This window comes from Chanodichthys erythropterus, chromosome 24, assembly GCF_024489055.1.
Source record: "Chanodichthys erythropterus isolate Z2021 chromosome 24, ASM2448905v1, whole genome shotgun sequence".
Lineage (NCBI taxonomy): Eukaryota > Metazoa > Chordata > Actinopteri > Cypriniformes > Xenocyprididae > Chanodichthys > Chanodichthys erythropterus.
In genome coordinates this window covers 13,083,479-13,098,892 of record NC_090244.1, presented here as the reverse complement: position 1 = coordinate 13,098,892, position 15,414 = coordinate 13,083,479, and the positions used below count along the sequence as shown (strand labels likewise).

General features: G+C 37.7%; 1 protein-coding gene across 1 annotated transcript in view; it reads right to left on the bottom strand.

Annotated features, from left to right (window-relative positions):
• The window catches only part of ferry3 (FERRY endosomal RAB5 effector complex subunit 3), a 44,238-nt gene that overhangs the window by 3,690 nt on the left and 25,134 nt on the right, over window positions 1–15,414 (bottom strand). The gene's annotated exons all lie outside the window — the stretch shown is intronic.

The following is a 15,414-nucleotide window of genomic DNA, read 5'->3' as shown; positions in this document are numbered from 1 at the left end:
GCTCTCGATAATGTTTAAAGTGCTGAAACTCTCTCGATTACATCAAGCTCTTCCTGAGCTCAGATATTAAACCATGAGCGAGTTCTGCGTCTTTGGTTCTGAGAGCTGACTGTCACCCTGCCATCTGATTATGAGACATGTGTGAGAACACTCAGAGCAGCCGCCACCTTTCAGGAGGATGAAAAACAACCAGGTGCTAAATTCATATTTGGTGTTACATTCCTCCATCCATGTGAGCCATCTGCTCAACGTTGGCAGATAGAAAGCATATCATCTCCATTTGAAGAATCTATAAGAAACTTTGCTGAAATGATTCAAATATGCAAGTTCATTTTGCATTAAACAGGTTTTTAAATAGGACTGTAGTCAAGAGACCAAAACAAAACAAAAAAATATATAATTTGCATTCTGCATTTCATTATGCCTCATATAGTGGATTTTAAGTATTCAAGAAAGTATGTTTAATCTAAATATAGTGGAGTCTTAAAGACTTGCACCACCGAAAGTGCTGCATTAATGCACAAGATTGTGTGAATTTGTGAAATATCTAAAAACGATCTCATCGTGTGGTCTATTAATGGATGGTCATAGAAAAACAACCACAATACTTCAGCACAAAGCATATGCCAAAATGGGGCTGCTCCACAGAAGCAACCATTTCACACCCATTCCTGAAAAAGAAGCCCATCAGGGGTCTATCCAAGTCCATCTCTGTAGGACGTCCACCCTGCTGTCATAATGACTAGGCAACCCCCTGCTTTTCACCCGTCCCATGACAACTCCCCCTCCGCTCTCTAGAACTGGCCCTCAAGGTCATCCTTATTGATGACTTTTGTATAACTACTACAAAAGAGAGGCACATTAATGCCCGTTTCCTCGAAATCATAGTTAATTGCCTTTTCTGATGTAGATGGGTTGAATTATCCCACCATCTCCTATACTTCTGATATGGTCTGTTTTTAATTGGTTAAACTCCATCAACAGTATTTGTGTCATAATTAAACATTAATTAATTAAAGGTGCCCTAGAACTTTTTTTAAAAAGATGTAATATAAGTTTAAGGTGTCACCTGAATGTGTCTGAAGTTTCAGCTCAAAATACCCCATAGATTTTAATTCATTTTTTAACTGCCTATTTTGGGGCACAATTAGAAATGAACCGATTCAGGATGTGTGGCCCTTTAAATCTGGTGCTCCAGGCCCCAAGGGCTCGCGCTTGCCTTAAACAACATAAAAAAGTTCAAACAGCTAATAAAACGCTCAAAATGGATCTTTACAAAGTGTTCGTCATGCAGCATGTCTAATCGCGTAAGTATTGTATTTATTTGGATGTTTACATTGATTCTGAATGAGGCTATGCTCCGTGGCTAACGGCTAATGCTACACTGTTGGAGAGATTTATAAAGAATGAAGTTGTGTTTATGAATTATACAGACTACAAGTGTTTAAAAATGAAAATAGTGAAACTGGTGTTAAGTAACTACATTTTAGCTACAATTTTGCCAGTTATTTTGTTACTCCATCATTGTTGTAGCACACAGTAGCAGTGTTTTGTTCCTAAATGAATCAGGTTTGAATAAATCAGTTGAGTTGATTCAATGACTCACTCATAAAGAAATCACTTGTTATGTGCCTGAATGAATCAGTGTTTTTGAACAAATGATTCAATGACTTACTCAAAAGACACTTGTCGTGGGGGGTATGGGAGGGTTGGCAATGTAACCTGCAGAAAGATACGCTTAAAAATCCTCACAAATAACTCGCAGCCTGAAAATCTTTCTGGAACATGTAAACAGACAAGCAGAGTGCAGAAACATAAATATGAGTGTCACATAAAACATCTTTTGTTAACACTTGACAATAAGGTTCCGTTAGTAAACATTAGTTAATGCATTAAGTTATATAAACTAAAAATAAGTAATACGTTTGTTAAAGTATCTGTTAATTTTTGTTAATGTTAGTGAATAAAAATGCAAGTGTTCATTGTTAGTTCATGTTAGCTCAGATCCATTAAATAATAGGCAGCGGCTATTTGTGCTTAGTGCAAATAGCAATAGATGCTATTTACACCAAGTGTAAATTTGCGCTACTTAATCTAAGTGAAAATAGCATATTTTCTTAGCAATAGATGTTATTTACACTAAGTTACAATAGCAGCATTTTCTTAGCAATATGCTAATTACACTAGGTGAAAATAGCGATGAAAAAAAGTATCAGTTCTTTGTAATAATTATAAACAGTAATTAGATGTTATCTATACTTTATATTGGAAGATACTATTTGCACCTCAGTATTTTTGTACATTAACAGGTTCATAATGTAGTTAATCAATGAACCCTTATTGTAAAGTATTACCAATTTTTCTTTAAAATAATGAATTTTCTTTAAACTATCGAGGGACGAGTCCAATTTATTTGCTCTGATAATTAATGTTAGGCTTCGCCACGGAACATTCTTTTTAAGCAATGCAAACTAAGATCAGCATGAAGGATTGTGTTACTCGAGTTAATTTCAGACCCTTGTTACCAAAGGGAGAATTTGACATAATGAAAAGTGACAATTCAAGGAGATGTGTCACTCACAGGGCATTAAAAGTGTTATCGTTCCAGTGGTATCATGGTTCAGAGACACAGGGGAAGCTGGGAGTTATAAGCGGAGCTACCGTATAGAATTTAGCAGCATGTTTGACGTGCCTTAAATTATGTGTCAAATGAAAGCCACATGTGTTTGTTTTAAACCTGACGTGCCTTTACCGTGACATGAATCATGCTAAGCAAAGGCACTGGGTCATTCAGCCAGCATAATGGCCCCACTTTTGCATCTCTAAACCATTTCATCATGTCTACTAATCACTGAAATGCAAGTTTCTTGTAAACATTCTCTAACCACCTGATCTGAAATGGTTTGAGCACTGCATACTAGGTTAAAGATCTTTTGACACCACCATTGCGCCTCTTGCACACCACAATCCCAGACCTATTCAATACCACATCCCCCTCTGCCCCTGTAGATAAGCTTTAATGGCTCTGAAGGGCATTATTACCATACAAAACAGGCTTTGTGAACATTGAGCCAATGTTAGTAACTTGATATTCTTAGGAATCAAGCCCTTTCAGTTAAGCTTTTATCAAGTCTTAAGAGTCTTAGAAACACGCTTAACAACAGCCCGAGTGTCTGAACTTAAAGCCGGGAAGAACATTTCTCCAGAGTGACATCAGAACCACAAGCAACAGCAGACATCCAACCAAAAACCTCAGATGATGTTCAACAGTGGTTTGGCTGAAAGTGAGATGAGACTGAGGCGTCACTGGAGCTCTAATCCCACAATTAACATTCCACGTAGACAAGCTATTTAGCAGTCGACTAAAAATCTCAGACTTTGTCTTAGACTCCACCTTATTTAATTCTGGTCTTGACTGTAGGGATGGTCTTGGCATAATTCTTCTCTTAACTGAGATCACAAGACAATGGCATGACCTGGAGGCATTAATCTTTTCCTAGCATCCGTTAACGTGACCCCTGACCTCGGCACTCAGCCCGATAATGTGATAAGCCTTCCCTCAAAGACGTGGAGCAGTTTGACAGTTTGTTCTCAAGTTGTTTCATGAAAACATCTGGATTGAACATCAAATATTACAGCAATGTAGTTATTTGTTAAAGGTGCAATAGGAGATCTGGGAAATGCTAACATTAGCCTGCTAGCATTGAAAGCATATGATCCCACCCTCCCTGTAAATCGGCGTCCAAAGCTACACCTCCAAAACACATGAATGTGCACACGCAAAGCGTCACAAGAGACGCGTTAAAAACTACCTTATGTCTCAAAGCACATAACATTACAATTATAATGAATGCAAACTACTTAGAGAGCTTGTACATGACTGCTGCACATTCATTTCGTTGTTGATACTGTTGACATGGAAACGCATAATTACGAGTCTACGGACGGTAACAGCTCTGGTTAGAAAGTCACAGGTTGCCATCTCTTAATTACGGTACTGTAAAAAAGAGTTGTTGGTTTAACTTAAAAAAGTAAGTTACCTGGCTGCCTTAAAATTGAGTTCATTGAAATTAAAAATTTGAGTTAATACAATGAAGGTGATTGGTTTAATAAACAGAAACTCAAAATATTATGTTATCTGAATCACATTAATTATTTAAGTTGATTTGATAAAAGAAAAAATGTGATAAATCATGAAAATAATTTTTTACAGTGTTAGTTATGGTGTGAACGAAGCACAAGCTCGTTGTTTTGATTCGGTAGGAACTGTAAAAGGTGGCTGCTGTTTGTTTCACGGTGCTCGTGACTGAGAATCTGTCTACATATCATGCTATCAGGATATGAGGAGACTTTCAACCAGTATAACAAAAATGTTTCTGTAAAGAATCACCTATTTGCACCTTTAAATCGAGAAGAAATAGAAAATAGTAAATTAAGTACTTAGATACAAAAATGGGTATCAATGTGAATATCTAAAAAAATATATTTTAGAACAAATCAATACATAATTCAGGAGATATACTCATATTATCAAAGGGTTGATAATACTGAGATATCATTTTATTGTTACTTCACCCAGCTCTAACAATGCATTGCAAAAGACAGAAGTTGTCTTCTCTGAACTGTAAGATCCCACACTTTCTCACCCAATGGTATCAAATTCAGGTGCAGACACACAATCTGCAGAGGCTATTCACACTCAGGCTTTATGCAGCTCCCGGGAGAGGAGCGCTGAGTTATCTGATAGACACTGGATACAGAAAGACACTTATCAGGTCAAAAGAGAGAGGAATGTGGGCTGCAGATGACCTGAGAGACACAATAAAGCAAGCGCTGATCCTCTCTAATGGAGTGCTATGAAATTACCGGAAAGTTCCGGAAAGACAGGACTTCAAATCAGCTAGCTGAAGACTAGTCAGACTAACTAAATCATGTTTGTTGATCATTAAATGTAACTTCTTTGGTCAAAACTACAGGAATGGAATGTCATTACAATATGTCACAACTATGTTATTTCTTCGCTTTGCTTAATAAATGGTATGTGTCATATATATGTGTGTATATATGTGTGTATATATATATATATATATATATATATATATATATATATATATATATATATATATATATATATATAGAGAGAGAGAGAGAGAGAGAGAGAGAGAGAGAGAGAGAGAGAGAGAGAGAGAGAGAAATTGTAGAAGTATGTGAAGAATTGTGGGTTTCATCAACATTCATGGCCTTTGCAAATACCAAACATTAGAATTCTTCTCAAGGTAGCTAGCTAAAGCATGACTAGATCACCATTGAACTTTCAAAGCAGCAAAAATTACACACATACATTTCTCTCACATCATACACAATTGTTCTGAGGCAATACGAGGATGGGAAAACGAAAGTTCAGAAATCTTACCAAATAGTACACAACTCTTTCTTCTACCTTTAAACTCATTCTCACCCTTATTCTCCAATTATAAATCTCTTTCTTCTTTGCTCCGACCTGTGTGATAGAAAACCCCCTGCATGGGACAGAAATCCTCGTCTTAGACAGCAAAATCCTGTCATCTCAGGCCCCAAACAACACTAAACGTGGCCCCCAGCACAGCATCTCAACACTGATATATGAAACAAAGAACAGATTCATATCATTTCCACCTCAGGACTTTATTCTCTCCATCCCCTCCTCTTGTCCAGCCCACCCACCTACCTTCCCCCTTATCCATCTCATTTCCCAGCCAAAAAAACCTGCAATAATGGCCCAGATCAGGTTAAACTGCACATAAGGACAGGCCTTTCTCACACCTCTACCTCCCAACCCCGAGGCCAACATCTCAACATCTACAACCCTCCCCAACATTACCTCAACACCAAAACATACCCTTTATGCTAATCCGTACCCTAACGCACTTAGAATGTTAACCGTTATGTCTGTACAGTGAAAGTCAATTGGGTTCAAAACAAAATCGGACCCCATTCACCTTCATTGTACAAACACACCAAGTCATTTTTCACAGAAGAAAGAAAGTCACACAGGTTTGGAACAACATTAGACTGTCTTTAAGATAAGATGCATGGCTCAATGTTGCTACAACAAACAAACAGGTACAGTATTTGTGGTATTTAGTATACGACAACTGTAAAATGTCATCAGTATGGTTGATCAAGCGTAACTGATTAATTACTTTACACATTAACATTTAAACAAACCCGTGACGGGGATTGTGTGCTGTACATCTTTGGCTGAGTATTAACACTCCTCCCTATGGATCAGTCTTTATTGCAATGACTATGTTTATTGGCATCTATCTTTGGTTCATTAAATAGTGATTATGTTAGCACAAGGAATGATGACATTTTCTAAGAAGACAACACACACTCCCAGTTCCTAAGAACTGTGAGCCCTCAGGGCTGTTTATGACTATGAATCATTTGAGCTGTTGGGTATTAAGTATGAGTAAAAGAAGTAAGGGATAAATACAGTGACTGTTGGTCAGTCATTCTCAAAAGAAAGTATCACCTTGTATCTCCCTGAAGGGGGTTATCTTGCATTATCCTCCTGGTTATTATATGGCTGATAACTAACTATCTAAATAAACATATTAGAGTTAAAGGTGCCGTAGAACGCGTTTTCAAAAGATGTAATATTAGTCTAAGGCGTCCCCTGAATGTGTTTGTGAAGTTTCAGCTCAAAATACCCCATAGATATTTTTTTATTCATTTTTTTAACTGCCTATTTTGGGGCATCATTAAATATGCGCCGATTCAGGCTGCGGCCCCTTTAAATTCTACTGCTCCCCACCCCCGAGCTCGCGACTATAAAACAGTGCATAAACAAAGTTCAAACAGCTAATATAACCCTCAAAATGGATCTTTACAAAGTGTTCGTCATGCAACATGTCTAATCGCATAAGTACAGTGTTTATTTGGATGTTTACATTTGATTCTGAATGAGTTTGTGGCTATGCTCCGTGGCTAATAGGCTAACGCTATACTGTTGGAGAGATTTATAAAGAATGAAGTTGTGTTTATGCATTATACAGACTGCAAGTGTTTAATAATGAAAATAACGACGGCTCTTGTCTCCGTGAATACAGTAAGAAACAATGGTAACTTTAACCACATTTAACAGTACATTAGCAACATGCTAATGAAACATTTAGAAAGACAGTTTACAAATATCACTAAAAATACCATGATATCAATGATCATGTCAGTTATTATTGCTCCATCTGCCATTTTTCGCTATTGTTCTTGCTTGCTTACCTAGTCTGATGATTCAGTTGTGCACAGATCCAGACGTTAATACTGGCTTGTCAAATGCCTTGAACATGAGCTGGCATATGCAAATATTGGGGGCGTACATATTAATGATCCTGACTGTTAAGTAACAGTCGGTGTTATGTTGAGATATTCGCCTGTTCTTCAGAGGTCTTTTAAACAAATCAAATTTACATAAGAAGGAGGAAACAATGGTGTTTGAGACTCAATAGCCGCGTTTCCACTGCCGGGCCAAAGGCGGGCGTGCTAGTGCGTGCCAGGGCCGGTCGTGTTTCCACTGTCACTTCAGGGGCTTGACCGTGCCTCTTCGGTGCTTCCTCTGTGCCAAAGGCACAGGTTTTTCGGCCTGCCGAAAACCTTGGTCCAAAGCGGGCCAGCTGGGGCTTGAGACGCTGTCGAGGTAAAAGGCGGAGCTAATCGTAGTCAGGTGATGGTCTACACGCTGAAATGGGTTGGGTTGTGTGACGTTTGATCAAGGGAGGTGTGTTTTTAGATCAGCGCTGCGGAGCTAGCGGACCGACAGTGGAAATGCAACTTGATTTTGGCCTCGATGCCTAAGGTCTGTGGCCATAGGCCCAGCCCGGCACGCTGTTAGCCCTGGCTCGCACTGGCCCGACAGTGGAAAAGCAGCTATTGACTGTATGTCATTTCCATGTACTGAACTCTTGTTATTCAACTATGCCAAGGTAAATTAAATTTTTCATTCTACGGCACCTTTAAAATTATTTTATGTGAGAAGCAAGACACAGTAGGAATGGGAATACACTTTATAAAATGCTGGGTTGTTTCAACCCATGTTTGTGTCAAATATGGACAAACCCAACCATTGGATTCATCCCTATTTGACCCAAACATGGGTTGAAACAACCCAGCAATTTTTAGAGTGTAGTAAAGAAATTAACAAGTCGGGTTCTGGTTCTTTAATGGATTTATTAACAATTCTTTTAGTACATTTAAGGAATAAATATTAGTAATAACACTAATTCAATTATCTAAGTTGTAAACTGAATGTGTTTGATTGACAAAAACTATATTCATTAGTTCTAGAGAATTACACTGTCATACGTTTGTCAGTCTGACTACAGAATTGCTGACCAATCAAAATGAAATATTCCAGAGAGCCACGTAACCATGTTCAGTAGTCAGTTCCTCTATAATTTGAAGTTCCATGTTTGTCATGTAAGGATAGACATTCACCAAATGAGTCAGTAAAACATGTACCATTTAGTAGAAAAAAGAAACGCTTCTATCGCAGAAACTCCTTCAAGATACTGTAGACAGTAGCCTAAGCAGTTTGTTGCTCCTCCTATTTCAAAAGGAATTAGTATAATCAGAAAATCCCAAAATTAGATGAAGTTTCAGCAGGGAATGGAACAAATGGTGCCACAGTAGCAGGCGCAGCCTTGCAGCTATTCCCGGGTGGAAAATTCCGTCACGCAGGAGACGCAATTTGGAAACACAGGGAAATTACAATCATTCAGGAGCTCTTTCTATGTTTACAAGCACAACCATAACCAGGGATTGACTTTTTAATGTCTGTACCTCTTAAAACTCACCTGGTCTATTCTTGTAGGCGATAATGTCAGCTGAACTTGCAGTGCAAAGTTCTTTTCAAGTAGAAATTACAGATGAAAAGGCACTGGAATATAACTTTGGGTGTGGATGTGTAACCTCAAAAAGGCACACATAAGGCTCTCAAACATTCACTGAATCAACAAAACACAGAGACGCTCCACCAAAACACATTTATGATACAACAATAGCCAAGCTGAAATGATCATCAAAGCGCATGGCCATATTGATTTAAATCACAGTTTATCCTTTCAAAGAGTTCAGTGCATCTCAAATATCAAAGGTCCTCTTCTATCCTTTTCACTACATGAAAGAGACCTTCTCCCCCAACCCATATTTCTCACTGTCGCCCAAACATTGACTTACTTGAAGGGACAGTAAATAACAAACTTTCATGTCATCCCTTTCCTTTTTTCATAACTTGGGGTTTCCTGGCAAATACAGAATCTGTTTATTCAACTGAAGCATCAGTGTTTATATACGAGGCTGTTCTCACACACTTCAGTCAATGTGGCTTTTCTCTACCAACATCTGGCCTTATCACTCTGGGAAAATGACTCGAGACGAGTCTCATTTATCCTGTCCTCAGGGCCCCATGTACACCATTGTGATTTTGACCTGATACTCTGCATAAAAGTATTTCTTGCTATTAGAAAAATAGCTTAGCTTTGGGGCCTCCACTGCAGACATTACTTTTTTTTTTGCTACCCGTAATGAGGCCTCCATGAAAACATTCTGAGAAGGTTCTAAATTGAATTATGCACAAAATGGATGTTTAAGATGCAAAATGTCTAGCAGTCACTCTGCTGATGAGCGGTAGAGGCACATTAAACAGTTCTAACTTACAAACAAATCCTTAAATGCAGCTTTTAAAAGCCCTAGGAAAGCATTCATGATGATAGGTTTGCAAACCTCGACTCATTTTTCTTCATAACCAAAGACATAAACAGTTGAGACAATGGAAAGACCAAGATTGCATTGCCTTAAGAATATCAGTCTTGTGCAGGGTTCAGAAATGAGGATTTTTGGCCGAGTCAAGCTACAAAAAGAAAAAGAAAAAAAAACCTATATATTTATATTTACCAAGTACAATATGTTCCTGGATCAACATCTTTGTTGATCCTGGAACAACATTCCAATCAATCAATCAGATTTTACAATAAAGACATTTATAATGTTACAAAGGATTTCTATTTCAAATAAATGCTTTTTTCGTCTTCTTCTTCTTTTTTTTTTTACAAGCTGATTTGTTCAAGGACATACAAAAAAGTAGTCATACTCTCTTGTCAGTTGTTGTAACTACACCAAACAGCATCTTTTCAAAGGATGCCAAAAATATCCCATCTACAAGGCTGCAACTCCCCAGTTCTTTGTAATGAAAGTTCTTTGAGACCACGTATGCAGAGGCAGAAAATAAACAGCTGGTATAGAGGCAGTGAAACATGGCGTTTCCACATACTCTTTCAGTACTCAGTGGCTTTCATCACTTTTGTCATTCTGTTCTACAAGTGAGAGGGTGACATGACTAATAAAAACCTAAATATGAATGAATCTGAATGAATGTCCTTTAAAGGTGCCATTGAATTTAAATTGGCATAGTTGAATAACAAGAGTTCAGTACAAGGAAAACATACACTGAGTTTCAAACTCCATTGTTTCCTCCTCCTTATATAAATCTCATTTGTTTAAAAGACCTCCGAAGAACAGGCGAATCTCAACATAACACCGACTGTTACGTAACAGTTGGGATCATTAATATGTACGCCCCCAATATTTGCATATGCGAGCTCATGTTCAAGGCATTACACAAGCGCAGAACGTCTGGATGTGCACAGCTGAATCATCAGACTAGGTAAGCAAGCAAGAACAACAGCGAAAAATGGCAGATGGAGCAATAATAACTGACAGAATCCATGATTACATGATATTTTTAGTGATATTTGTAAATTGTCTTTCTAAATGTTTCATTAGCATGTTGCTAATGTACTGTTAAATGTGGTTAAAGTTACCATCGTTTCTTACTGGATTCACGGAGACAAGAGAGCCATCACTATTTTCATTATTAAACACTTGCAGTCTGTATAATGCATAAACACAACTTCATTCTAGTGTTGTCACGATACCAAAATTTTGACTTCGATACGATACCCAACTTCAGTATCACGATACCGATACTTAAACGATACTATGGCAAAAACCTAAAACAGTAGGAAAAGTAAATAAATAACATATGACAGAACTGTGGCTAGTGGTTTCCCAAAGTAACTAGCCACTCAGCATTTTTATTGGCCACAATTTTGATGTTGGTAAATTACATTTTATATGATTAAAGCTGACTTTTTTATGCTTAAATTACTTTGAGTCATTTTACTTGATTTAGAAGATTTAAAACACTTTCAAACTTTTAAATGCAGACTGACCACCCAAATCAAGATTACATTTTATATCAGCTGGTATGTACAGGTGGGCAAGAGGTGGACAATGTATGAGCATGAGCTAGTATGAGAACAAGTTATTTGTGTTATGCTATATAAAAGAACAAAGAAGCAAATTACAAAAACAGTAGTAAATTAAAAATAATCTTTTTTCAGATACACTAGGTTTATTTAACATATTTAACAGCTTTTGTTGTTTGATTAACATTAATGATGGACAGGCCTATTTAATTGGGCTGCTGAATGCATGGACGTAACTGACAAATATCCAGTTATTACCCACCTGTTTACGTCCACTTAAGCCATAACCGACTGTATTCACGCGAGATACTCCACATGATGGACATTTAGACATCTGTGTGCACGTGTATTTGACTATTCAGACGCGAGGAAAACTGATCGCGCGCGCGACAGACAGAGAGAGAGAGAGAGAGAGAGAGAGAGAGAGAGCGCACGCGAGAGAGCGCTTCTGTTGTGTGTCATTCAGCGCAATTCCGCCTATCCCTCCTTCACTAACTGCATGTAAATAACGAATTGTGTGATTGGATTGTAATTTTGTGCTACGACGATCTTCGACGACCATTTGGCTGTAAACTTAAATTATATTCAACTCGCCAAAGTGGCTAGTGGGAGTGGCTGTCATCAAGCCCTGCATGTAAGTGTTTTGACAGTGAGAATATTGATTACTGTAAATAATTAGAGCAATGTTATTAAAGCATAAATTGGTTTAATATAATTGTATAGTCCCTTCACATATTTGTTTTTTAAAATTAATTTTATTTTAGCAACCAGATATCACTTATTAGACTCAATAATACACCTCTTTGCGGATGTCTGCTTGCATGAGTAATATAAATAACACTCATTTAATTTTTGAGAGCATAAACATAACGCTGGTATCACATTCACTAACCTGTCTTTAAATTCTCTGTACAAATCGGGATGTTTGGCAAGTTGGATGCTCCCTTCGCTTGCGTTATTTTGTAACGTATTTTGCAGACGGGCTTTGTGGTGTCCGTGGGCTTGCCCTGACTGTCGGCAATGTAAGCAAAATAATGCCATATTTTGCTTTGTGCATCTGCGGTTGCGCAGTTGACAGGAATAAACACGCACTCAATGTGCCTCAGAAGCAGCGCGCTGCACACACACTGCTCCCTGCTGTCGCACATTAGGAAATACAGCTGGCACTTAAAGTACCGGTACTAATAAAATGAAGAACCGTACCGTTTCTAAAAGCAGGGTATCGCGATACCTTTCTAGTATCGGTATATCGTGCAACACTACTTCATTCTTTATAAATCTCTCCAACAGTGTGTAATGTTAGCTTTAGCCACGCAGCATAGCCTCAAACTCATTCAGAATCAAATGTAATACATCCAAATAAATACTATACTTACATGATCCGATGTATGCATGCAACATGCGTGACGAACATCTTGTAAAGATTCATTTTGAGGGTTATATTAAATGTGTAAACTGTGTTTATGCTGTTCAAGGCAAGCGCAGCTCCGGGGGAGGGGAGCATGAGAATTAAAGGGGCAGCAACCTATATATCAGTGCATAGTTAATGATGCCCCAAAATGAAAGTTAAAAAAATCGAATAAAAAAAAAATCTATGGGGTATTTTGAGCGGAAACTTCACAGACACATTCAGGGGACACCTTAGACTTATATTACATCTTTTAAAAATAAGTTTTTTAAATGATTCTTGATTCTTTACACAAGATGCGTCATATGGGTTTGTCTGCAATCTTAGGATGCCTCAGGCATGCAATACAAAGTGTTTTCATCACAAAATCTGCATTCACCACCATTGTCTTCCTTGTAATCCTAAGAATACACCACATGAATCGGAGAATATGTTTCATTTTCCAACTCAAGCAGACATCACTTGCTCAGTCTGGCCTTAGTTGGCAGCTCCAATTATTTACTGAAATCCAGTCCAGCAAACATTAAAGGAATGAACAACTTGAAAGGAATAAACCAAGCCAAGAGGATGGAAGGTGACTTTCCAAAGCTGGTTGGCAGCCATCCGAATCTTGCGAACTTGGCCCTTTGGTGTAGACATGGAGACATCATTCACCTTAAGCCAGCTGGCAATAGCTCAGTATTACAGGTTAGTGGTGTAAACACTGACCTTGAGGCAAGGGGAGGCTTTCTAGAATGCATTTGTGTCTTTTAACGACAAAAGAGTTTTTAAAACTAGTTGAGTTACTAGGTGAGTTACAGCAACTTAAATTACAGATCTCAACCATTCCAGTCATTTAGATCAAAAAACAACTTATAAAAATAAAATATTAATATTATTAAAATAATATTAAAATAAAATCTATCAAAAATAGTATTATAAATTATTCTAAATAGAATATATCTGCATATATAGTACAAATAACTGCATAATAATAATAAAAAAACAATTATTATTATTATTATTACTGTTGTTGTTGTTGTTGTTATTATGCAAAGTTATCAAATTAAAAATTACTAAACAAAGACTAAATCAGATGATCACCATTAAACATATATTGCTAAGGTGCAACATAAGGTGCTTCTTAATTCTGGGAATTAAAAAAAAAATTAAGAAAACAAAACACCTTGACTGGCTTAAGAGGCTTGCGTGATCTTGTGTAGTATTAGGCGAGCTGAGTACAGCTGGACTAGCAAGGGAATTTCGGGTGAGGAACATTTCTCAAGGAAGTAGCAGATGAGCCCTGTTAGTGCTGGATCTAAAGCCCTAAAGCATCTTTTTGCTTAGCTAAGCTTAATGGAAAAAAAATCATATTATTAAATTTATTATGTTTGTCTGTCTGGTATAAAAGAAACGTAGTAGAGGCACACTCCAAACCTCCCACCGAGCAATGTGCTTTTAAATGTGCCATTTTCTGTTTATTAAATTTCAGGCGAACAATGTCAAGAGAGACTGCTATAAATAAATACTTGTCTAGACTCCCCATAAATATTGTCTAGCTGTCAGCAGTGACTCATAATAACTGTGCTGGTGGATGGAAATGTGACCAAATTTGCAGCCTCAGACAGTTCAAAATATGAACAACTGAACCTGAAATTATAACATAATCGACTTTTAAATTACATCTTGCATTTGGTACCAGCAGACATTGAAACAGCGTGTCTCTTAAAATCTTGTAAAACCGAATGAACTACCAACATTTTTGGGATATAGGTGCCGATTAATCAAATTCAGATTCAATGAACAATTCGGCAATTCTATGTGGTATATTGTATATTAGATGCTTTAAAAGGTTCCAATAAAGTCTATTTCAATAACAATAAAGGGTTGCTCATTTTGAGTATGAATATATTCGAAAAAGACTCGGTTCGATGAGTCGGCGAGTTGTTAACGGGAATCGCTGCGAATCGAACGTGGTTGAAAAAGACAGTTCTTGGTTCAAAGAGTCAGTATAACTCAGAAAAAGTGAGACTCCACAGGAGATTCGTTCACGAACGCGCTTAAGATGCCGAATATGCTGTCTAGGCAGTCAGCTCGCTATGTTCTGAGACAGAGCCAAAACATGAGGCAGACTAAACAAAGTCTCAAAATACTTAAGTATTTACCTCCCCCACATCCATGTGTCAAAACAGCGGGGGTCTCACCAAATGCTTCATTTGGAGATAAAAAAAAGAAAAGAAAAAAAGAATCGACTCTAATCGTTTAACATCCTGACACTTGGAACCCCATACAAATATAGCGAATGGAAAGGCAGAGTACAAGGAGTTTGAGAGTTTAAATGAGAGCCAAGCTTTATACGTTAAAGTTCTAGTGAAGAAACCCACTGTTTATATCGTGGACATCACTGAACAAATGAAGCAAAATTCAACCTCAAGCGAACAGTCTAGTCTATCGTGTTTGTATAACGGTACAAACATGTTTGCTGTTCTCCTCCAGTGATTTTATCATGCAGGAAGCGGAAGTCATTTTGATTCAATGAACAAGTTTCTTGCGTTTATCACTCTTTCGGAAACCTCTCAGTTCGACCACAAGTAAAGCTTCAAAACACCATATAAACACTTACATACAGAACAGAACATGGTGATCTTACCTTCCAGACGCGGCTCTCGTGTGTCCGTTCTCTTTCACGGACGCTCCGCTGTTTCCCAACTTTGTGGGAAG